Below are 23,718 nucleotides of genomic sequence, written 5' to 3' on the forward strand. Positions count from 1 at the left end.
GACTCTGAAGGAGTTATTCTGTTTGCTGTCTTCCCTCATGGTATAATAATCAACTCTTTAAGTGTATTGAGCTACCGTCAGCAAATTGAAGGAACGACATCAGCGTGTTCGTCACCGCAAAAATGCAAATGAACTTCTCCTTCTCCATGAAAACGCAAGGCCTCACACAAGTGTGCGGCCCGAGAGGAGGTCACAGAGCTCCATTGGACTGTTCTCCTTCAGTCACCTTACAGCCTGGATCTCGCACCTTCCTACTTCGATCTGCTTGGCCCAATGAAGGATGCAACTCCGCGGGAAGCAGTACGTCGATGACGGAGAGGTTATAGATGGAGCAAGACGCTGGCTCCGACGTCGACCATTAGATGATGATGATGATGTTTTGTTTGTGGGGCGCTCAACTGTGCTGTCATCAGCGCCTGTATAAATTCCCAACCTTTGCTCAGTCCAATCACGCTACTTTCATGTATGATGATGAAATGATGAGGACAACACAAACACCCAGTCATCTCGAGGCAGGTGAAAATCCCTGACCCCGCCGGGAATCGAACCCGGGATCCCGTGCTCGGGAAGCGAGAACGCTACCGCGAGACCACGAGCTGCGGACTCGACCATTAGAGTGGGTTCCATGCGGGCATACAGGCATCCCCAATAAGGCGGTGAAAGACCGTCGCTTTGAACGGAGATTATGTTGAAAAATAGGGTTCTGTGGCTAAGAGAGTGAGGAATAACATAGTGGTCTGGAACCCTGAATAAAACCATCCTGCTTTCAGAAATAAGTGTTGTATTACTTATTGAACAGCCTTTGTATAAAATAGGGTGGTCGCGAAGTCCCACTATCACTTTAGAAAATCATAACTTGTAAACGAAAAAAATGGTTCAAATGGCTCTGAGCGCTATGGGACTTAACATCTGAGGTCATCAGTCCCCTAGAACGTAGAACTACTTAAACCTAACTAACCTAAGGACATCATACACGTCCATGCCCGAGGCAGGATTTGAACCTGCGACCGTAGCAGTCGCGTGGTTCCAGACTGAAGCCCCTAGAACCACTCGGCCAAACCGCCCGGCGCCCTTGGAAACGCTTAGTGATGTAGCATCGTGGATTGGTGTATAATATTTAGCAGTTCTCGAAGTTTACTCATTTCAGTGTGTGCCCCACTCGTCGCTCGAACAACATCATGGCGATATTCGAGTTCCACCCATGTACATGTCAGCATGGCGGCATCAAGTGCTCTGATTGCTTCAATGATTCGTGCACGAAGGGTGGCAATATCGTTGGCTGGCGTTGTGTACACGCGATCCTTGACGTAATCCCACAATGAGAAGTCTAATGGTTTAACACTGGGAGATCACGGAACCATGCGGTAAGTCCGGCACGACTCATCCACATCTCGGCAACTGTGTCATTCAGCACATTCCATACGGTCGTATTCCAACGCGGAGAGTGCACAATCATGCTGGAAAATGGTACACAGCTGCAGCTGTTCGATATGTTCTGCTTGGAACTGTTCGAGCATGTCCAGGTAAACATTCCCCGTTATGGTTTCCTCCCCGAAGAAAAATGGGCCTATAACCCTATCGTGTATTAGGCCACACCAAAAATTACGCTTCGGGCTATCACTGACGTGTTCGCTTGTGTTGTGTGAGTTTTCTGAACCCCAAATCCCAATGTTGTGTTGATTGACACGTCTAGAAATGTGGAATGTTGCTTCACCTGAAATTTTTTTCAGGTTGTCTGTTTTGGTTGGCAGGAGAGCCAACACCATGTTACTAGAAGGAGGCCGAAAGGCACGCGTTTTAGCTCACGCAGGCTAGCGTGAGGTCTGGAACAGGACAAGGAAATTAGAATTTAGAAAAAAGGACGTAGCTGGTGGAATACTTTAATCCATTAATGGCGAACGTCGGTTTGGACGGAACATGATTCAATATCAATGGTAACTGATAATGGCGCCTTGCTAGGTCGTAGCAAATGACGTAGCTGAAGGCTATGCTAAACTATCGTCTCGGCAAATGAGAGCGTATTTTGTCAGTGAACCATCGCTAGGAAAGTCGGTTGTACAACTGGGGCGAGTGCTAGGAAGTCTCTCTAGACCTGCCGTGTGGCGGCGCTCGGTCTGCAATCACTGATAGTGGCGACACGCGGGTCCGACGTATACTAACGGACCGCGGCCGATTTAAAGGTTACCACCTAGCAAGTGTGGTGTCCGGCGGTGACACCACATTGTCATTGTCGGCATGTGTCATTTTGCTCCATGGAAGGTGCGTATTCACACCGCAAAGGACGATCGTTTGCCTGCTAACCTTGGACCATTTGAACTTTGTGCGCAAAAAGGTCTTACCTTCTCTGCGCGATAGCAATGGAAATACTATCGACGACAGTGCTGCCAAAGCACTGTTACTAAACACAGCCTTTCAAAATTGCTTTACCAAAGAAGACGAAGTAAGTATTCAAGAATTCGAATCAAGTAATGTTGCCAACAAGAGTAACTTAGAAGTACATATCCTCGGAGTAGTGAAGCAACTTAATCACTTAATAAAAGCAAGTTCGCTTGTCCAGATTGTATACCAGTCAGATTACTTTCAGAGTAAGCTGATACAACAGCTTCGTAATTAACAATCATATACAACCGTTCGCTCGACGAAAGATCCCTACCCAAGCCTGGAAAGTTGCACAGGTCACACCAACATTCAAAAAAGGTAAAAGTAAGCCACTAAATTACAGGCCCATCTCATTAATGTCGATATGCAGAATGATTTTGTAACCTATATTGTGTTCGAACATTATGAATTACCTCGAACAGAAAGGTATATTGACACACACTCAACATGGCATTAGAAAACATCGTTCTTGTGAAACACAACGAGCTCTTTACTCATACGAAGTGTTAAATGCTATTGGCAAGGGATTTCGAATTGATTCCGTATTTCTAGATTTCCAGAAGGCTTTTGACACTGTAGCACACAAGCGTCTTGTAGTGAAACTGCGTGTTTGTGGAATGTCATCTCAGTGATGTGACTAGATTCGTGATTCCTGTGATAGAGGTCACAGTTCACAGTAATAGACGGAAAGTCATTGAGTAAAACAGAAGTGATTTCTGGCGTTCCGCAAGGTAGTGTTATAAGCCCTCTGCCGTTCATTGTCTATGTAAACGATTTAGGAGACAATCTGAGTACCCGTCTTAAGTTGTTTGCAGATGTTGATGTCGTTTATCGCCTAATAAAGTAATCAAAAGATCAAAACAAATTGCAAAACGATTTGGAAAAGATATCTGTATAGCGCGAAGATTGACAGTTAATCCTAAATAATGAAAAGTGTGAGGTCATGGACATGAGTGCTAAAAGGAATCCGTTATACTTCGGTTACACGATAAATCAGTAAAATCTAAAGGCTGTAAATTCAACTGAATAATTAAGAATTACGATTACGAGCAACTTAATTTGAAAAGAACACACAGAAAATGTTGTCGGGAAGGCAAGCCGAAGACTGTATTTAATTGGCACAACGCTTAGGAAATGTAACAGATCTACTAAAGAGACTGCCTATACTACACTTGTCCGTTCTCTTTTTGAGTACTGCTGCGCGGGTCTGGGATCCTTATCGTATAGGATTTACGGAGTACATAGAGAAAGTTAGAAGAAGAGCAGTACATTTTGTATTATCAGGAAATAGGGGAGAGAGTATCACTGGCAGAGGATTTGGGGTGGACATCATTAAAACAAAGGCTTTCTTCCCTGCGGCGGAATCTTCTCACGAAATGCCAATCACCCACTTTTTCCACCGAATGCGATTTTTTTTAAATGTGTGTGAAATCTTATGGGACTTAACTGCTAAGGTCATCAGTCCCTAAGCTTACACACTACTTAACCTAAATTATCCTATGGACAAACACACACACCCATGCCCGAGGGAGGACTCGAACCTCCTCCGGGATCAGCCGCACAGTCCGCGAAATTGTTTTGCTGATGCCGACATACATACGGAGAAACGATCATCATAATAAAATGAGCAAAATCAGAGCTCGCACGGAAAGATATAGGTGTTCGTTTTTTCCGAGAGCTTTTCGAGATTGAAATAATACAGGATTATTGTTCAAAAATGGTTCAAATGACTCTAAGCACTATGGAACTTAACATCTGAGGTCACCAGTCCCCTACACTTAGAACTACTTAAACCTAACACCTACTATGGCCATATGGCTCTGAGCACTACGGGACTTAACATCTGAGGTCATCAGTCCCCTAGAACTTACAACTACTTAGACCTAACTAACCTAAGGACATCACACACATCCATGCCCGAGGCAGGATTCGAATCTGCGACAGTAGCAGCAGCGCGGTTCCGGACTGAAGCGCCTAGAACCGCTGGGCCACAACGGCCGACGGGATTATTGTGAAGGTGGTTCGATGAACCTTCTGCCAGGCACTTAAATATGATTTGTAGAGTATCCAAGTAGATGTAGATGTAGACCGCTTATGTAACACTTTACGGACAGTTAATCTTGCTTTGTCTAATCCACGTGACGCACGACGAGTTGACTCCTGCGGACTGCGTTGAAATGTAGCTTCCACTCTGCCAGCACGTGCTTCCGATATTGAGAGGACGTCTCTGACGCTGCCGATGTCTTTTTTGATCTGTCTCATTATAATTGTTTTTGCCGCTGGTCCTCTCCAATACTGGCGTTGAAAATTCTTCAGTACCTGCGTACCAGATGAAACATTGCATCTTCTCCCTGTCTGCCTGGTTTTGATGCAAACCACGTCAGATTTGCAACAAGGGATAAAGAAGATAAAAAAAATGAGAGCTGCTAAACGTCTTAGAATAAATCACGATTCTCTGTCTCATATAGTTTGGCTCAAATGGCTCTGAGCACTATGGGAGTTAACATCTATGGTCATCAGTCCCGTAGAACTTAGAACTACTTAAACCTAACTAACCTAAGGACATTACACAACACCCAGTCATCACGAGGCAGAGAATATCCCTGACCCCGCCGGGAATCGAACCCGGGAACCCGGGCGTGGGAAGCGAGAACGCTACCGCACGACCACGAGCTGCGGACCATATAGTTTAAAAGTTAAGATTTTTTTAAATAATGCCGAGACATCCTTTATATTATACTATCTTACAAACACTTAAGTGAACTTGTACGAACTGTGCACACGAATATTATCAGTCAGATTTCAAACAGCTCACACCAAAAGTAAACACTCGAAAAAGCACATCACAAATGTAAATTGTAATTTCTTGTTGTGTTATAAAATAGTACATTAATGATATTTTTAAAATATTTTTGATGTTAACTATTAGTCTCTAAAAAATGTGGCTCGCTTCGAAACGGCTCCGTAAGTTTGCGGCTCCCAAAAGTAAGGTAAGTGACCACCCCTGCAGTATAAGGAAACGAATGTCTCATGAGCGTTGTTGATGAAGGAAATGGAAGTGTTTGCGGACAGATACTCAGTGATAATGAGTAGTCGATCACGTAAACACAGTTGTTTACTTGTGCTTGGGCCCACAGTCACAGCGAACGTTCACACGATTAAAACCATTTTACCACCTTCGGCTGCTCTACATCTAACCCCTCATAACTATCTAATCTTACACTATGCATCGGTGGGTAATGTGGGTCCCCCCTCCCCCCCGCCCCCCACCACCACCACCCCCGTTCTTATTCTATTCATGAACGGTGTACAAGAAGGACGATGTTGACCCGTAGGAGCTCGAATATCTGTCATTTTACCGCCAGGCAGGGTCATTTCTCAGTTTATATGTTGGAATAGTGTTCTTTGAATCTTGATGGAACTTGATTTTTCGGTATTTTAGACGCATCTCTAGTATTGCCTACTGCTGGATAACGATCGCATCCGCACTTACTAACCGAATGAACCTCAGTCTGGTTTCTGGTTTCCTACAACTGCAAGTATTTCCACACTCAAATCACTCCGGGCGGATACTCCTGCATAATTTCCGGTTGTGCTTCTTCCTAGAGATTGATTGCCAAATGCGTAATCAAACAAAGAAGGGTATTTCCACCTATTTATGTACAACACATAATGTTAAGTGTTGTTTACATCTGCGTTGAGGATCAAATACTAGTCCCTATATGAAGCATCGATCGTCCTTAGGGCTTCCTGCATTTCTCCATATTTTCTGACTTTCTGACTACCCTGTGTACATCATGATGTACAACAGCTCCAATTGCCATGCAGTTTCCACTGTTTTTCCCACTGTTTCCAGCATATTTCCGCACTCGATTCACGAAATGTGAAACCTAACGCCTGAGTAACAGGAAAATGCATTTCACCTCGCTCAAGAGTAAATTTAAATTATATATTAGACCAGAGGTTCCAAACTACGGCCCGCGAGGGCCGGCAAGCTGTGAAAAACTTACCGAAAAAACAAGGAAGAACATTTTAACCTTTTGAGGTCAGTGTAAGTTGGTTTATTCATACTGTCGTCGCACATCGCACATCACGCCACTCAATGCGCACATTTGTTTACAAATGTTTAACAATACGTCCCAGATGTAGTTTATCCTGATGTGATTACGATTAGCGTCATTGTGCAGTACTGTTTTGTATCTTGTTGATCACATGTTTGAAAACTCAGTTATTGCACAGCATATGCTAGAAACCAAAGTGGTTTAATCAGAAAGCATTTGTGTGTTCTTGGAAAAGGAGATTTGAAATTTCTCCCAGTTTTCCCTAAATATTAGTCAGGGCAACTGGGGCATGAAACTTTGTACAGTACACTGCTGTTGAATTTTGGTTATCTGTTTTTATGTTGTGGATGAGTAAGTGTCCGCCGGCCTGTGTGGCCGAGCGGTTCTAGGCGCTACAGTCTGGAACCGCGCGACCGCTACGGTCGCAGGTTCGAATCCTGCCTCGGGCATGGATGTGTGTGATGTCCTTAGGTTAGTTAGGTCTAAGTAGTTGTAAGTTCTAGGGGACTGATGACCTCAGATGTTAAGTCCCGTAGTGCTCAGAGCCATATGGCCATAGTAGGTGTCCTAACTTATTGTTGCCCGCATCTCGTGGTCGTGCGGTAGCGTTCTCGCTTCCCACGCCCGGGTTCCCGGGTTCGATTCCCGGCGGGGTCAGGGATTTTCTCTGCCTCGTGATGGCTGGGTGTTGTGTGCTGTTCTTAGGTTAGTTAGGTTTAAGTAGTTCTAAGTTCTAGGGGACTGATGACCATAGATGTTAAGTCCCATAGTGCTCAGAGCCATTTGAACCATTTTTCTAACTTATTGTTAGGGAAGTATGCAATTGTTAAATTTCTTTTTTTTTTAAAAAAAAAAAGGTTTGTAATTTTTTGTGAAATGGGGCTAAGTATGGGATGCTGGCAAATATTTATTTTCTTTCTTAGCCTGGCACTTTGTTGCCTTACTTTTGTGTATATGTGTATCCAAATTATCAGTTATTTTGAGTGTGAAGCAAGTGTTTATGACAATACTTTTTATTGTGCCTAATTCTGTCCTAAAGCAGTTCTCTTCTAAGTAAAATGTGTGTGCTTTGCATAGCATAGATGGGAAGACAGCTTGTCTGTGTGCAGTCGGTGTTATGATGAGCTGTCAATTATTATATATGTGTATGTGTGTGTTTTCGGTATATACTGAAATTACGTTTTTGTTACAGGTTGGTGATTCTACTATCCAGGAAATCTATGTTAAGACCTATGTTACATCAACAAACAGGTTTTGCTAGCGATAATTATTTTAGTAATTCTAAATACTTGCTTTAAATTTAATCCCTGCATATATCAATGTCTTAAAACTCAGATCCCTGACACTACCTGCTATGCTGATCTCAAAAGGTTAAAAACATTCTTCATTGTTTGTTGTGTAAGTTTTCACTGGTTTTTCCATTGTTTCTCACTTATTTCCGCACTCGATTCACGAAATACGAAACCGAGCATCTGACTTCCTCAAAACAGGAAAATACATTTCACATCATCCAAGAGCAAATGTAAATTATCTATCAGACGATTTGCACCGAAGATGGACCCTCCGGATCCGAAGTGCACCCTTTAAATAGCAATGGTTTCTGTCTGAAACCTCAATTTTATTATTACTATTATTAGAATTTTAAAGTACCAGTAACTCTGGGATGAAACCACCAATGCTATTGCAAGACAGAGACATCTAGAAGTACAATGAGGTACTTCTACAAGTGTAGTGCATTGTAACACACACAGCATTCAAAGCAACATTTGGAATGGAGATTTTGCTACGTGAGTGTAGGAGATTGTGACATGGATTTTTGTGATTATATTGATAAGATCGTTGACCCTGAACGTAAATATATCTAAATTTGAGTTTCTACTGTTGTTGCTATGATGTGGTTTGCGAATGAAATCACTGGGGCAACACGTACTTTTGATATAAAATTATTGAATTTTAGGCCCAGTTTTGCTTGTTATTTAATACCATAATTGTTTTAGTCATTGTAAATTTGCGGCTGTGGGATTACGTCTAGGAAAAATGCAAAATTGTTTACGAACATCTCAGGAAATGGTGGATAGTTGAAAACTGCATGTTGCAGTGATTCCAAAATGAAACCATAACTTTACAGCAATTTGTTGTTTATTTTTTGCCATTTTCTTCTTGTATTCGTTGCTCATTATCATTGTAAATGTCCGTTTTCTGAAAAAAATTGTTGAAATTAAATCTCAGAGGATTAATGAAACACGAAAAAAATAGTAACTGAAGACTTTTTTATTCGAACTTCCTGTGTAGTGGATACTGTAATGTTCTGCAAAATATGGAAAAAATTGAAAAGATCAATACTTTTGTGTGACGTCAGCTGCCTGCTATAACACGGAAGATGCTCTGGATGACGAGGGAGTAATCGTGGATGCAAGAGCCAGAAATGTTTCTGTGTCGTCCACATTTCTCATTTTTTTTCTCGCCCTGTTGAAGCAGTATGGTTACACTTGTTACTTCAAGTTCTCCTTGCGGACACTGAGAGCGCCGTGGACGTCAACACCGCGGATTTCGTGCGGTAATTGGACCAATCAGAGAGGAGACAGCGTTAGGAGTGGCCGGGTTGGGTTGGGCGGTCCAGACGGCTTGGCGCGCCACTGCGTCCTCATTAAATTCGCTCGCCGCGTCGGGTGGTGTGGTGTGAGGGCCGTGTGGTGTTCGGCTGACAGACAGGGCAGGGCAGCGCGTGGCGGGCGGGTAGAAGCGGACCGCGGGCAGGGGCTGCGGGTCTCCGGCAATCGATCAGCGGCGGCGCGAGCAGAAGCGACTCAGTGCTGGCGGGCGGGCGTAACGGCAAGGCCCGCGCACTGAGTGTCGCGGAAGCGGGCGCCCGCGCCAGCTCCAATCTCGGCTGCTGCGGTGGCCACTCAAGAGCTGCTCACATCTGTTGTTTCACTAAAGATGGCCGAGGTATAATTCCTCACCTGTGATGTCAGTCGGATGGAGAAAGGACCGACATAGACGGGCAGCATTGTATGTATTGTATTTTAACCGGGGACCTAGAAACGACGGACAGGCTCCGTCCCCGCCGCAGCCGCAGTGGTCCACGACCCCACGACGACTACCGCAGTCCACCCCTCTGCCGCCCCTCACCGAACCCAGGGTTATTGTGCGGTTCGGCCCCTGGTGGACCCCCCAGGGAACGTCTCACACCAGACGAGTGTAACCCCTATGTTTGCGTGGTAGAGAAATGGTGGTGTACGCGTACGTGGAGAACTTGTTTGCACAGCAATCGCCGACGTAGTGTAACTGAGGCGGAATAAGGGGAACTAGCCCGCATTCGCCGAGGCAGATGGAAAACCGCCGAAAAACCACCCACAGACTGGCCGGTTCACTGGACGTCGACACAAATCCGCCGGGCGGATTCGTGCCGGGGACCAGGCGCTCCTTCCCTCCCGGAAAGCCGTGCGTTAGACTGCACGGCCAACTGGGCGAGCTACATGCAGCATTACTCTGAGATATACCGAGATACACAATGTTCTTGAATGTTTTGTAGCCACGACACGTTGCAGCTGAGGCTAGGCGCGCGGGACCAGCTATAGGATCGGCCGTCTTTACTCGGCCGAGACGGCCGCGGTGGTCTAGCGGTTCTAGGCGCGCAGTCTGGAACCGCGCGACTGCTACGGTCGCAGGTTCGAATCCTGCCTCGGGCGTGGATGTGTGTGATGTCCTTAGGTTAGTTAGGTTTAAGTAGTTCTAAGTTCTAGGGGACTGATGACCACAGATGTTAAGTCCCATAGTGCTCAGAACCATTTGAACCATTTTTTACTCGGCCGATAATGGAAACCAGCGAACACTCAAGCACAGATCGAAGTATGGGTAATGAGGAGTTAGAGTACTATCTTTTCCCTGGAACACCCATTCGCTCCCCCCCCATCCCCCCCCCCCCCCCCCACACACACATACACATTTAACACAAAGCAGATGCCTAGGATTTTATAAATAACTAGCGAAGCCAGTAATGTTTTGTAACTGCTAAAAAAAAAGAAAACAAAGGGATTACCCAATGAGACGGAAATCGGCAGATATGATTTACATGTACAGGCTACAAATGATTACAATATCAGAACAATTGGATGATTTATTAAAGAGAAAGGGCTTCACAAATTCAGCAAGTCAGTAACGCGTTGGTCCACCTCCGGTCCTCATGCAAGCAGTTATTTGGCGTGGCATTCAGTCAGCTGTTGGATGTCCTCCTGAGAGATACAGTGCCAAATTATGTCCAACTGGCGCGTTAGATCGTCAAAATCCAAAGCTGGTTGGAGGGCCCTTCTCATAAGGCTCCCAGCGTTCTCAGTTGATGAGATATCCGGCGATCTTGCTGTTCAACGTACGGTTTAACAAGCACAAACACAAGCAGTAGAAACTTAAACTCTCGTCATGTGAGGCCAGGCATTATCTTGCTGAAACGTAAGCCCAGGACAGCTTGCCATGAAGGGCGACAAAAAGGGGCGTAGAATATCGACAACGTATCGCCGTGCTGTAAGTGTGCCGTGGATAACGACCAAAGGGGCGTGGTATGAAATGAAATGGCATCGAAGACCATCACTCCTGCTTGTCGGATAATATGGTGGGCAACAGTTAGGTTGGTGTCGCTGTCGAGGGCGTCTCCAGACCCGTTTTTGGTCTGTAATTTCATTGAATGGAGTAGAATTCAGAATGAGATTTTCACTCTGCAGTGTAGGGTGCGCTGATATGAAACTTACTGGCAGATTAAAACTGTGTGCCGGACCGAGACTCGAACTCGGGACGTTCACGTTTCGCGGGCAAGTGCTCTACCAACTGAGCTACCCAATCACGACTCACGCCCCGTCCTCACTTCTTTACTTCTGCCAATACCTCGTCTCCTACCTTCCAAACCGGAGTAGAATTTTTTTGAGTCATAAGTCCCGCTTCTAACTGAGCTCTGATGACCACCGAAGACCTGTCTCGAGACTTTCCATACAGCGGTGGGATACCAATAGGACTATCGCCCGCTATACGGCCCGACAACCAGGAGTGATGGTCTGCAGAGCCATTTCTTTTCGTAGCAGATACTTTGGACGTCATGCGTGGCACCCTTCCAGCACAGTGGTCGACGATATTCTAGGCCCCGATTTTTGCCTTTCATAGCAAGCCAACTGGGCCTAAACTTCAGCCCACACACGCCGACAGTTTTTACTGCTTGTTTTCGTGTTTGAGAAACGCTACCTTGGCCAGCGAGATAGCCGGATCTCTCCCCAATTCGGAACGTTTGGAGCATTGCGAGCAGTGCCCTCCAATCAGCTCTAGATTTTGAAGATATAACACGCCAGTTGGATAGAATTTGCCGCGATATACCTCAGGATGAAATCCAATAGTTCTACCAATCACTGCCAAGCCGAATAGCTGCTTGCATAAGGGGCAGAGGTGCATCAACGCGTTGTTAACTTGCTCAGTTTGTGAAGTTCTTTCTCTAAAATAAATCATCAATTTTTTCTGTAATTGTAATCATTTGTTTGTCTGTACATGTACATCACATCTACCGATTTCGTCCTATACGGATATTCCTTCTTTTTCTTTGTATTTCGTCTTAGAGTGTATGTAGGGAATTGGATATACATACCAATTCATTACACTCCTTTCTTTCTGCCTATCTCCTTCTCCCCTCTTTTTTGTATCTTCTTCTCCTGCCCTCTTTCGCTGCGCATCACCTCCTCACCCCCCTCTCTGTCCATCTCCTTCCTCTGTCTATATCCGTTTCTCCCCTCACTCCTTCCTCCCAACCCTCTCTCTGAACTTGGATCCTGCTTACTGTTACTGCAAATGAAACCTTGATTGGGAATTACACTGTCATATATCCATATCTTATAAACTGACTCGTTCACGTAAGTTGATCTATGGAACATGTAAAGAACTGTATAAATATGAAACGTGTCATATTTGTTGTTGTCAGCAGGAGTGGCCAGCTCATGTGTGGAATTGAAAAGTGTCCTACGATAAACATAGCTTCTAGTTTTCTCTAATTCTTCGTCATTTTTTAGACTCTTATAGTTTTCTTGCTACATTATTTTCCCACAGTTAGTTGAGAAAGTTGCAGATTGATAAGTACAAATGCAAACAGATTTAGTACAATGTTATCTACATGGTTGCATTAGTGCCGCTGGCCGTATGCGAAATCTCAGGGGCGTCGAAAGTGTAACCTATCACACCAGCGCAAACTCATCGGTGAATGCACGTATCTGTATGGGGATATTTTTAAGGTGTTCAACAAAGGTGTGTGGCTGGCACCGAGGGTAATTCAGACCTGGGCCGTCTTAGAAGGACGCATTGTCTTTTTATTCACAGACTAGTCAATGTCACACATTACCTTGATAGTTCCACAGCAGGACGCGAAACAGAAGGGCTGAAAAGGCATGAACACACTTTACTGTTTCAGATCACGTTCATATTTCGTAGAATGGTTTTGAACGGTCCGTAGTGGTTCCACCCTGTGTATCAGAATAGAAATTGCGCTCACGCTGCATTCTAAAGTCGTGATATCTTGTTCAGTAGGATTGCAGTACCACAATATCCATAGGGAAGTGCTGAGTCGTCCGGAAGGGGGGAGGAGGGGAAGGGTGGGAGGGGGGCTCAGCAGTGTCTAAGGTTGTCAAGAACGTCTGCTGCACATCGCATTGCAAGCCGTCATTTTCGGCGCGAAATATGCGTAAATGAACGCCCCAAGGAAAGGGATGGTTTCATTGCCGCCCTTTATGCCACCTCTTTAGGCCTTTCTGTGTCGAATCCGAGTGCGGTGTGTCTGAAATGTTGTCCTCAGCCATCAATATGAAAACGACGCGATTTCAACGCCGAGCATTGCAGATCTGACCTCCACCGTATAGACGTCAAGGGAAGAGGTCAGATTTTGGTAAGATGGGATATGACGACCTTACCCCGCGTGACATGTTCACTGTGGCGTTGGGCGGAATTGTGGTGAATTTGGTGCCTAGGTGATTTAATTAACCCACTTCACCATCTCACAGGAATTTCTTGGCTGCGGCCTTTCTTTCGCATGTGTCGACACCTTGCCGTTTGAAGCGACGTCGAGCCCGAGGTGACGTCGCAGGGCGCCACGCTTTTGCACCGTTACAGAGGTAGATTGAGGATCCTTCCAGTCAAATTTAGTACTCCTGCCTCGCAAGGGAAGAAACTGACGTGGAATCAAAAATAGTGACCCTTTAACTGTGTTGCGCAGCGTAGTTTCAGTCGTTATAGACCATCGTCAGGCATGAAAAAATAGTTCAGCTTATACGCTACTGGCCATTAAAATTGCTACACCACGAAGATGACGTGCTACAGACGCGAAATTTAAACGACAGGAAGAAGATGCTGTGATATGCAAATGATTAACTTATCAGAGCATTCAACAAGGTTGGCGCCGGTGGCGACACCTATAACGTGCTGACATGAGGAAAGTTTCCAACCGATTTCTCATACACAAACAGCAGTTGACCGGTGTTGCCTGGTGAAACGTTGTTGTGATGCCTCGTGTAAGGAGGAGAAATGCGTCCCATCGCGTTTCCGACTATGATAAAGGTCGGATTGTAGCCTATCGCGATTGCGGTTTATCGTATCGCGACATTGCTGCTCGCGTTGGTCGACATCCAATGACTGTTAGCAGAATATGCAATCGGTGGGTTCTGGAGGGTAATACGGAACGCCGTGCTGGATCCCAACGCCCCTCATATCACTAGCAGTCGAGATGACAGGCATCTTATCCGCATGGCTGTAACGGATCGTGCAGCCACGTCTCGATCTCTGAGTCAACAAATGGGGACGTTTGCAAGACAACAACCATCTCCATGAACAGTTCGACGACGTTTTGCTGCAGCATGAACTACCAGCTCGGAAACCATGGCTGCGGTTACCCTTGACGCTGCATCAGAGACAGGAGCGCCTGCGATGGTGTACTCAACGACGAACCTGGGTGCATGAATGGCAAAACGTCATTTTTTCGGACGAATCCAGGTTCTGTTTACAGCATCATGATGGTCGCATCCGTGATTGGCGACATCGCGGCGAACGCAAATTGGAAGTGTGTATTCGTTATCGTCATACTGGCATATCACCCGGCGTGATGGGATGGGGTGCCACTGGTTACACGTCTCGGTCACCTGTTGTTCGCATTGCCGGCACTTTCAACAGTGGACGTTACATTTCATATGTGTTACGACCCGTGGTTCTACCCTTCATTCGATCCCTGCGAAAACCTACATTTCAGCAGGATAATGCACGACCGCATGTTGCAGGTCCTGTACAGGCCTTTCTGGATACTGGAAATGTTCGACTGCTGCCTGACCAGCACATTCTCTAGATCTCTCATCATTTGAAAACGTGTGGTCAATGGTGGCCGAGCAACTGGCTCGTCACAATACGCCAGTCTCTACTCTTGATGAACTGTGGTATCGTGTTGAAGCTGCATGGGCAGCTGTACATGTACACGCCATTCAAGCTCTGTTTGACTCAATGCCCAGGCGTATCAAGGCCGTTATTACGGCCAGGGGTGGTTGTTCTGGGTACTGATTTCACAGGATCTATGCACCCAAATTGCGTGAAAATGTAATCACATGTCAGTTCTAGTATAATATATTTGTCCAATGAATACCCGTTTATCATCTCCATTTCTTCTTGGTGTAACAATTTTAATGGCCAATAGTGTAGGTATGGTAACAACTATCATATGCAGAAATACCTTATGCAACGTTGAATAACTTTTTAAGAACTTCGCAGCGTAATGGGAACAAATCGATGTGTCTCAGAGACCTACATAAAGCATCAAGCGAGGTGTTATAATGGTTGAGACACTGGTTTGGATTCGGAAGTGCGTGGGTTCAACGCTCCTCTTCCCTCTTCTAGGTTTACAGTTTCTGTAAATAAGCGGAGGTGAATGTCAAGACTGTTCCTTGAAATCTCCACACCAGATTTTCTTACACCTTCTCAGTCAGTACGGGCTTGTGGTCCTGTAATGACATCGTGTACAGTGTTCCAATATTTCTACAGCAACTTAAGACTTCAGCATGCTGTCAGCTCCTCTTCTCACTCGCTGATGTTAATATCTGGATCGTTGGCCATAGTGTGCGGTTTGGACGCCGTTTCCATGGGTGTGCAATTTCTTAACGGTCGAAAAACAGAGTGAGGACAGAAGGAAACATGAAGAGGAAAGACGAAGGCACAGCTTGATCGAGATTATATGGATATTAATATGGGGTGTGTCCGCCTTTAGCCTTTATGATGACTTGAACTTTGATGGCCGGCTGGGGTGGCCGAGCGGTCTAGGCGCTTCAGTCTGGAACCGCACTGCTGCTACGGTCGCAGGTTCGAATCCTGCCTCGGGCATGGATAAGTGTGATGTCCTTAGGTTAGTTAGGTTTAAGTAGTTCTAAGTCCTGGGGTACTGATGACCTCAGATGTTAAGTCCCATAGTGCTCAGAGCCATTTGAACCATTTTTTGAACTTTGATGGGGACACATTCTAAGTGCTGTTAGAATGTCTGGAGGAACTGCAGTTCATTCTTCCTCAACAGTCGAAACCAGAGAAGGAAGTGATGTTGGACGCTAGGGTCTAGAGCAAGGTCTACTTTCTAACTCATGACAAAGGTGTTCCATTGGATTCAGACCAGGATGTCGGACACGCTCGTGCATTTCAGGAATGTTATTGTCCACAGCCCATTGTCTCAAAGGTGCTGCTGCATTATGACTGGGTGCATTGTCATGCTGTAACAAACGATCATCATCTCCGATCTGTTCCTGCACTGTTTGCAGGACACAATGCTCTGAAATATGTTCATAACATTCCGTAAAACTAACGTTTTCTTACGTGAAATAGGGGGATCACACCTAAACCACGAGAAACAACAGCATACCATAACAGCACCTGCACCACACTCCACTGTTAGGAGTCAGGACTGCACATGATGGGAGGTACTGTTCTCTACGCATTCGCTTAACCCAGACCAATTCACCAGATTGCACGCGTTTCTACTCTGTCTAGTGCCTTCGCTCTTTACCCCACTACAACCATCGCTTAGCTCGGGCATCAAAAATGTTGGCTTAGAAGCAGTTGCTCGACCAGTGTACCCCATTCTTTTAACTCACTATGCACATTCATTGTACTAGTTGGACTACCAGTAGCATTTTGGAGCTTATGAGTGGTTTCTTACGCTGATATGCGATTTTTGCAGCAACATTCTGCAACGCTCATTGATCCCTATCCATCAGGTGTGCCTGAGCTTGGTGTAGTTGTGGTTCTTCCTTTGCGATACCACTTCACAGTCACATCATCAACAGTCGACTTGGGAAGTTTTAGAAGGATTGAAATGTTTCTGAACGATTTGTTTCTCAAGTGACACCCAGCGACTAGACCATGTTTGAAGTCATTGGGCTCTTCAGACTACCCATTCTGCTGTCACTGCTTTGCTACTGACAGCAGATTACTCCCCACCAGTATTGGGGCAACAAGGACATCAGGACATTTTGTTAGTATGCATTGCCTACATCAGGGGCAGGTAGTACGTGCATGTGTCATGGATGGCTTCCAGGACCACGTCCTCCCACTGGTGGACCCAACTGCGAACAAAGAACACATGGTTCAAATGGCTCTGAGCACTATGGGACTCAACTGCTGTGGTCATCAGTCCCCTAGAACTTAGAACTACTTAAACCTAACTAACCTAAGGACATCACACACATCCATGCCCGAGGCAGGATTCGAACCTGCGACCGTAGCAGTCGCGCGGTTCCGGACTGAAGAGCCAAGAACCGCTCGGCCACCGCCGCCGGCCCGTCTTCGACTCCTGCACATATTACGTGACGCTGATGTAGGCAATCTGCACTAACAAAATGTCCTGATGTCCTTGTTGCCCCACTACTCCCGCCTCCTTTTGTACTAGCAGGTCCACCTCTTGTAACATATAGTGATCAGTTCCTCATTACGTAAGGGTGTCCGGATACTTTGCACCAGATATTGTGTAAGGCAGGAGAAGACCGGTGGGAGGAAAGGAGGAGGAGGAAGATTATGAGGAAGAGGAGGAGGAGGAGGAGAAGAAGAAGAAGAAGAAGAAGAAGAAGAAGAATCAGGGATCATTAAAATATGAAGAGGGTGGAAGTGCATGAAAGGAACAGCATACAGAGAATCGTGTGTGTGTGTGTGTGTGTGTGTGTGTGTGTGTGAGAGAGAGAGAGAGAGAGAGAGAGAGAGAGAGAGAGAAATCTTATGGGACTTAACTGCTAAGGTCATCAGTCCCTAAGATTTCTTTTTTTTTTTTTTTTTTTTTTGGTCATAAGTCTACTGACTGGTTTGATGCGGCCCGCCACGAATTCCTTTCCTGTGCTAACCTCTTCATCTCAGAGTAGCACTTGCAACCTACGTCCTCAATTATTTGCTTGACGTATTCCAATCTCGGTCTTCCTCTACAGTTTTTGCCCTCTACAGCTCCCTCTAGTACCATGGAAGTCATTCTCTCATGTCTTAGCAGATGTCCTATCATCCTGTCCCTTCTCCTTATCAGTGTTTTCCACATATTCCTTTCCTCTCCGATTCTGCGTAGAACCTCCTCATTCCTTACCTTATCAGTTCACCTAATTTTCAACATTCGTCTATAGCACCACATCTCAAATGCTTCGCTTCTCTTCTGTTCCGGTTTTCCCACAGTCCATGTTTCACTACCATACAATGCTGTACTCCAGACGTACATCCTCAGAAATTTCTTCCTCAAATTAAGGCCGGTATTTGATATTAGTAGACTTCTCTTGGCCAGAAATTCCTTTTTTGCCATAGCGAGTCTGCTTTTGATGTCCTCCTTGCTCCGTCCGTCATTGGTTATTTTACTACCTAGGTAGCAGAATTCCTTAACTTCATTGACTTCGTGACCATCAATCCTGATGTTAAGTTTCTCGCTGTTCTCATTTCTACTACTTCTCATTACCTTCGTCTTTCTCCGATTTACTCTCAAGCCATACTGTGTACTCATTAGACTTTTCATTCCGTTCTGCGGATCATTTAATTCTTCTTCACTTTCACTCAGGATAGCAATGTCATCAGCGAATCGTATCATTGATATCCTTTCACCTTGTATTTTAATTCCACTCCTGAACCTTTTTTTTATTTCCATCATTGCTTCCTCGATGTACAGATTGAAGAGTAGGGGCGAAAGGCTACAGCCTTGTCTTACACCCTTCTTAATACGAGCACTTCGTTCTTGATCGTCCACTCTTATTATTCCCTCTTGGTTGTTGTACATATTGTATATGACCCGTCTCTCCCTATAGCTTATCCCTACTTTTTTCAGAATCTCGAACAGCTTGCACCATTTTATATTGTCGAACGCTTTTTCCAGGTCGACAAATCCTATGAAAGTGTCTTGATTTTTCTTTAGCCTAGCTTCCATTATTAGCCGTAACGTCAGAATTGCCTCTCTCGTCCCTTTACTTTTCCTAAAGCCAAACTGATCGTCACCTAGCGCATTCTCAATTTTCTTTTCCATTCTTCTGTATATTATTCTTGTAAGTAGCTTCGATGCATGAGCTTACACACTACTTAACCTAAATTATCCTAAGGACAAACACACACACACACACACACACACACACACACACACACACACACACACCCATGCCCGAGGGAGGACTCAAACCTCCGCCGGGACCAGCCGCACAGGCACAGAATCGAATTGGACTGTGTTGAGCAATAGTTCCTTAAGAACTACCCCTCCCTGGTAAGGACACAATTGTTTCTTGTTTTCAGAAAACAAATGGAACCAGTGTTATGATGCGAAATGCGCCAACGCAACAAAAGTATAAAGAACAGTTTTTGCCTTTGTTCACTGCTTGTTACTGCTTCCACTGGTCATCAAAGAAAAAGTGAAAAAGGAATGGCGTTATTGTTGCAAGAGCTGCAGATTTGGTTTGTGTGCTATTTCATGTTCTGAATTATATCATGCGAACTAGAATAACTGTTGAAATGTGCACCTTTTACTTCATTGTGAAGTCGTGTTGATCTCAACATTTTTCGCGTAGCCCAAGCTGAATCCTTTACGGTCGCATCAGCTTGGACTATGCAAGCAGTAAACGAATCAATAGGTTTTGCAGTGGAGTGGACTAAACAAAAAAGGGGGGTATGGGAATTAGGCAGAGCGGGGGAAGGTGGCGGTACGACACGTGGTCGAATTTCGCATAGTTACCGCACTGCACGAAGGGCTCGTGTGGTTTAACCTGAGATGCATATAAAGCGAATATCACCATACGAAGATTTAGGTTGCTTGTAGTAGTTTTAACAGAGATATTTGAAAGACAAATTTCTAATATACATATAGCTATGTGTAGAAACTACGACGAAGGAATGTGATATGAAATACTAACTACATCAGTTACTAGGCTCCATATAGCTAAAATATAACGGGCGACCAAGAAGTTTCCGTTCAAAAGCCGAACGGTAGGGAATCGGTATGCGAATCAGGCAAAATTGGCGTAAGCATTGAGGTAATCATCCCACCGACGCACCTTGTTAGAGATACCTGTTTGGTAACACACCGTGTCCTGTCCTTGAAAGAGTCTGTAACTGCCTGCTGCACATTCTCGTCACAGGAATCGTCGACCCTTGAACTCAAGGCAGTAAGAGGTGAGCCCATTCCAAACCCAGTTTAGCTTATATGTGCTGTCCCTAAATTTAAAATAATTCAGCCTTAAAACCACTTCGTCAATTTGGACAAACGGTCTTCCAAAATGCTCCCCGAGGTTCTCTCCGGTTATATGGTGTAGATGGTCTGATGGTATTGATGATATGCTTAAATACATATTTTTTGTTTCAAAGGAAAGTAGGGAAATGCCCTTCGGGATTGACATAGACAAAAAGCCTACTAATCAGATCATCCCTATTCGAAATGTTGTAGTTTGCGGACTGAAGGCGTGATAATCGTATGGGAAGAGATCAGGATTATAGGGCAGGTGCTTTAGCGTCTCCCAGTTGAAATGGCCCAAGGTCTGCGTTACGTTATTTGCGGTACGGGGACGTGTGTTATCATGAAGCAGCACCATGACACAATGGTGGTTTTGGACAGATATGCTGCCCCGTAAACATACTTCCTTCTCGGATGGCTGCCTACAGGCGTTCTTCCTTCGGCAGCCAAGAAAAGATAACAGCACGTTGGTCCTGTTTGGACACATTTGGTAATAACGTCGCCATAGTTCACGTTTCCGCATTTTTCCTAATGCAAGCCGGAACGGCACAAATACACTAGTGGTTCAAAATGGTTCAAATGGCTCTGAGTATGGGATTTAACTGCTGAGGTCATCAGTCCCCTAGAACATAGAACTACTTAAACCTAACTAACCTAAGGACATCACTCACATCCATGCCCGAGGCAGGATTCGAACCTGCAACCGTAGCGGTCGCGCGGCCCAGACTGTAGCGCCTAGAACCGCTCGGCCACCCCGGCCGGCCACTAATGGTTCAAATGGCTAAGCATTATGAGATTTAACATCTACGGTCATGAGTCCCCTAGACTTAGGACTACTTAAACCTAACTACCCTAAGGACATCACACACATCCATGGCCGAGGCAGGATTCGAACCTGCGACTGTAGCAACAGCGCGGTTCCGGACTGAAGCGCCTAGAACCGCTCGGCCACAGCGGCCGGCACACATACACTAATCCCTTGCCTACAACCTGTGGTTTTATAGCCACATCGTAGTCGCGCGACGTTGCATAAACGCTGTAGTAACGCCCCCAAAGGGAAACTTTCTTGATCGCTCCTTATAAAGGAAACTGCGAAGTGTTTGCTGTAAATCCAGAAATACTGTGCAACCAAGACTGGGGGAAAACTATTACGCGTTCATTTATTTCCTTCTGTAAGTCTCATAACTGTAGCCTTACGCGTGTTTCTTTCTCCAAAGCTTCCAGCCGCTATCATCCGACGCGTAATTCTGCAGCCCAGTGACTATCAAGGCGCACTTCTCATCCGGCAAATTGAAGCTGCGGCTGTTTGTCCGATGAGGAGCAGTATCCGCGAGGTTGCAGTAAAGGTCGCTGTTGAGCCGAAACGGCGTGTTCTCGGGCCGTAAAGCCGTTTAACAACACGCGCCTCCAGAAATAACTGACTGCCGCCCTCTGCGGTGAGAACAAGTGTTGTCCGAGACAGCCCCTCCACAGCGGGTCGTTGTGACTACAGCAACGCACCGTCTTGCCTGATGAGCAGTGTGCGAAACATTCAGACTTAGCAAAAGAATGTGAAATGTTTGTTATACGGGCACAAGTAATGCTGAACGTTCTCGACGCCCTGTGGAAGTTACGACTCCAGAAATCAATGATAAAATCCATAATATGGTGATTGATGACAGAAGAGTTAAGGTGCGTGTGATTGCTAGTGCTGTGGGCGTCTCGAATGAACGCGTACATAATATTTTACATAAAAATTTGGTCATGAGAAAGTTACCCGCAAGATGGGTTCCGCGATTACTCACGCTTGACCAAAAACGGAATCGTGTGAAGTGTTGCAAGAATTATTTCCAGCTGTTCAGGAAGAATCCGCAGGACTCTAAGGGTCGTTTCGTCACTGTGGACGAAACATGAATACATTACTATACTCCTGAGACCAAAGAACAATCAAAACACTGAGTTACCATGGGAGAATTTGCACCAAAAAAGGCAAAGACCGTTCCTTCTGTCCGAAATGTTATGGAGACTGTCTTTTGGGATTCGCAAGGGGTAATCCTCGTCGACTATCTGTAAAAGGGTAAAACTATTACAGGTGCATACTTTTCATCGTTATTGGACCGTTTCAAAACCGAGCTGCAAGAAAAACGCCGGCGATTGGACCGCAAAAAAGTCCTTTTCCATCACGACAATGCACCAACACACACCTCAGCAGTTGTGGTCGCAAAAGCAATGGAAATAGGATTCCAACTCTTTTCCCATCCCCCCTATTCTCCAAACTTGGCTCCCTCGGACTATTTGTCCCCCAATTTGAAGAAATGGCTGGCGAGGAGGTGATTGTAGCAACCAATAGCTATTTTGCAGACTTGGACAATTCCTATAATTCGGAAGGGATCAACAAATTAGAACAGCCTTTGACGAAGTGTGCAAGTCCAAAAGCAGACTATGTCGAAAAATAAAAAAGCTTTACCCCAAAAACGTAAGTAATTTTTATTTTTGCAAGGACGTTTCAAACGCCCTTCGTACATTCGAATCACCTTCGCATGATGAACAAAATCATGCACAACAAATGTGAAGCCGATTGAGAATTTAAACTTCAATGTGTAACTTAGAATAACTTAGAATCTCAGAATCATAAAGAGTAACTTACGTCACTAAGCTGCGAGCATCTCAACTGCTGTCCATGATTCTGAGCATCATTCAAAGGCGTGTCAGATGTTTCTATAATCTGTTTTCTTTCTTACTTTTAGACAAAACATTTGATAATACATTTGACCATTATTTTTCAATTATCTTTCTTTTCGACCATGTTACTAACTTGCCTGTCCCCCGTTTTCACAGACAATGGAACGAATGTGATACTACATCTGACGTGCTCTATAAATTATTCGTGGCGTCTTTACAGTCAGGTGACCGAAATCATGGGATACCTCCGAATACCGTGTCGGACCTCCTACTGCGCGGCATAGTGCAGCAACTGGACGTGGCATGGACTTAAAAAGTCTTTGGAAGCCTCCTGCAGGAATTGAGCCATACTGTCCCTATAGCCGTAGATCTTAGTATGTGACATGTGATACGTCTACTCGTTCCTGAGGAAAATCACTATCATTTTTCTCAGGGACGAGTAGACGTATCACATGTCACATACTAAGATCTACGGTCCCTTGGCGGTTTAAAAACCTTAAGCTTAGTCAATGGAGTCAAAAGACGCGGTCATTTATGTCACATATTTTAATACTCAAAAACTGACTCACCAAAAGCTATGGGGCACTTCCCGTTGGTCTAGAATCATGCAATCTGGCATGCATCGAGCTTACACCGTACAAGTAGACGAAAAATTCCGAAAATTGTTAATCTGTAATCATATTACACGATTTTTTCCTTTTTTTCCCATTCGGCAATGTGTGACTAGTACTCTCACTTTGAAGGCACCATACAAACTTAATAATGTGTATAATCATCCATCCGGGGAATCGAGAATATCGACGGTTTTTGCCTGTTGTCGGTATCGATACTGGCAACATTTCGGTCTCAGGATTTCCAAGACTTTTGAAAATTTTTTAATTTTTTGTTTAAATTCTTTGTATAATT

This window comes from Schistocerca nitens, chromosome 6 (assembly GCF_023898315.1).
Source record: "Schistocerca nitens isolate TAMUIC-IGC-003100 chromosome 6, iqSchNite1.1, whole genome shotgun sequence".
Lineage (NCBI taxonomy): Eukaryota > Metazoa > Arthropoda > Insecta > Orthoptera > Acrididae > Schistocerca > Schistocerca nitens.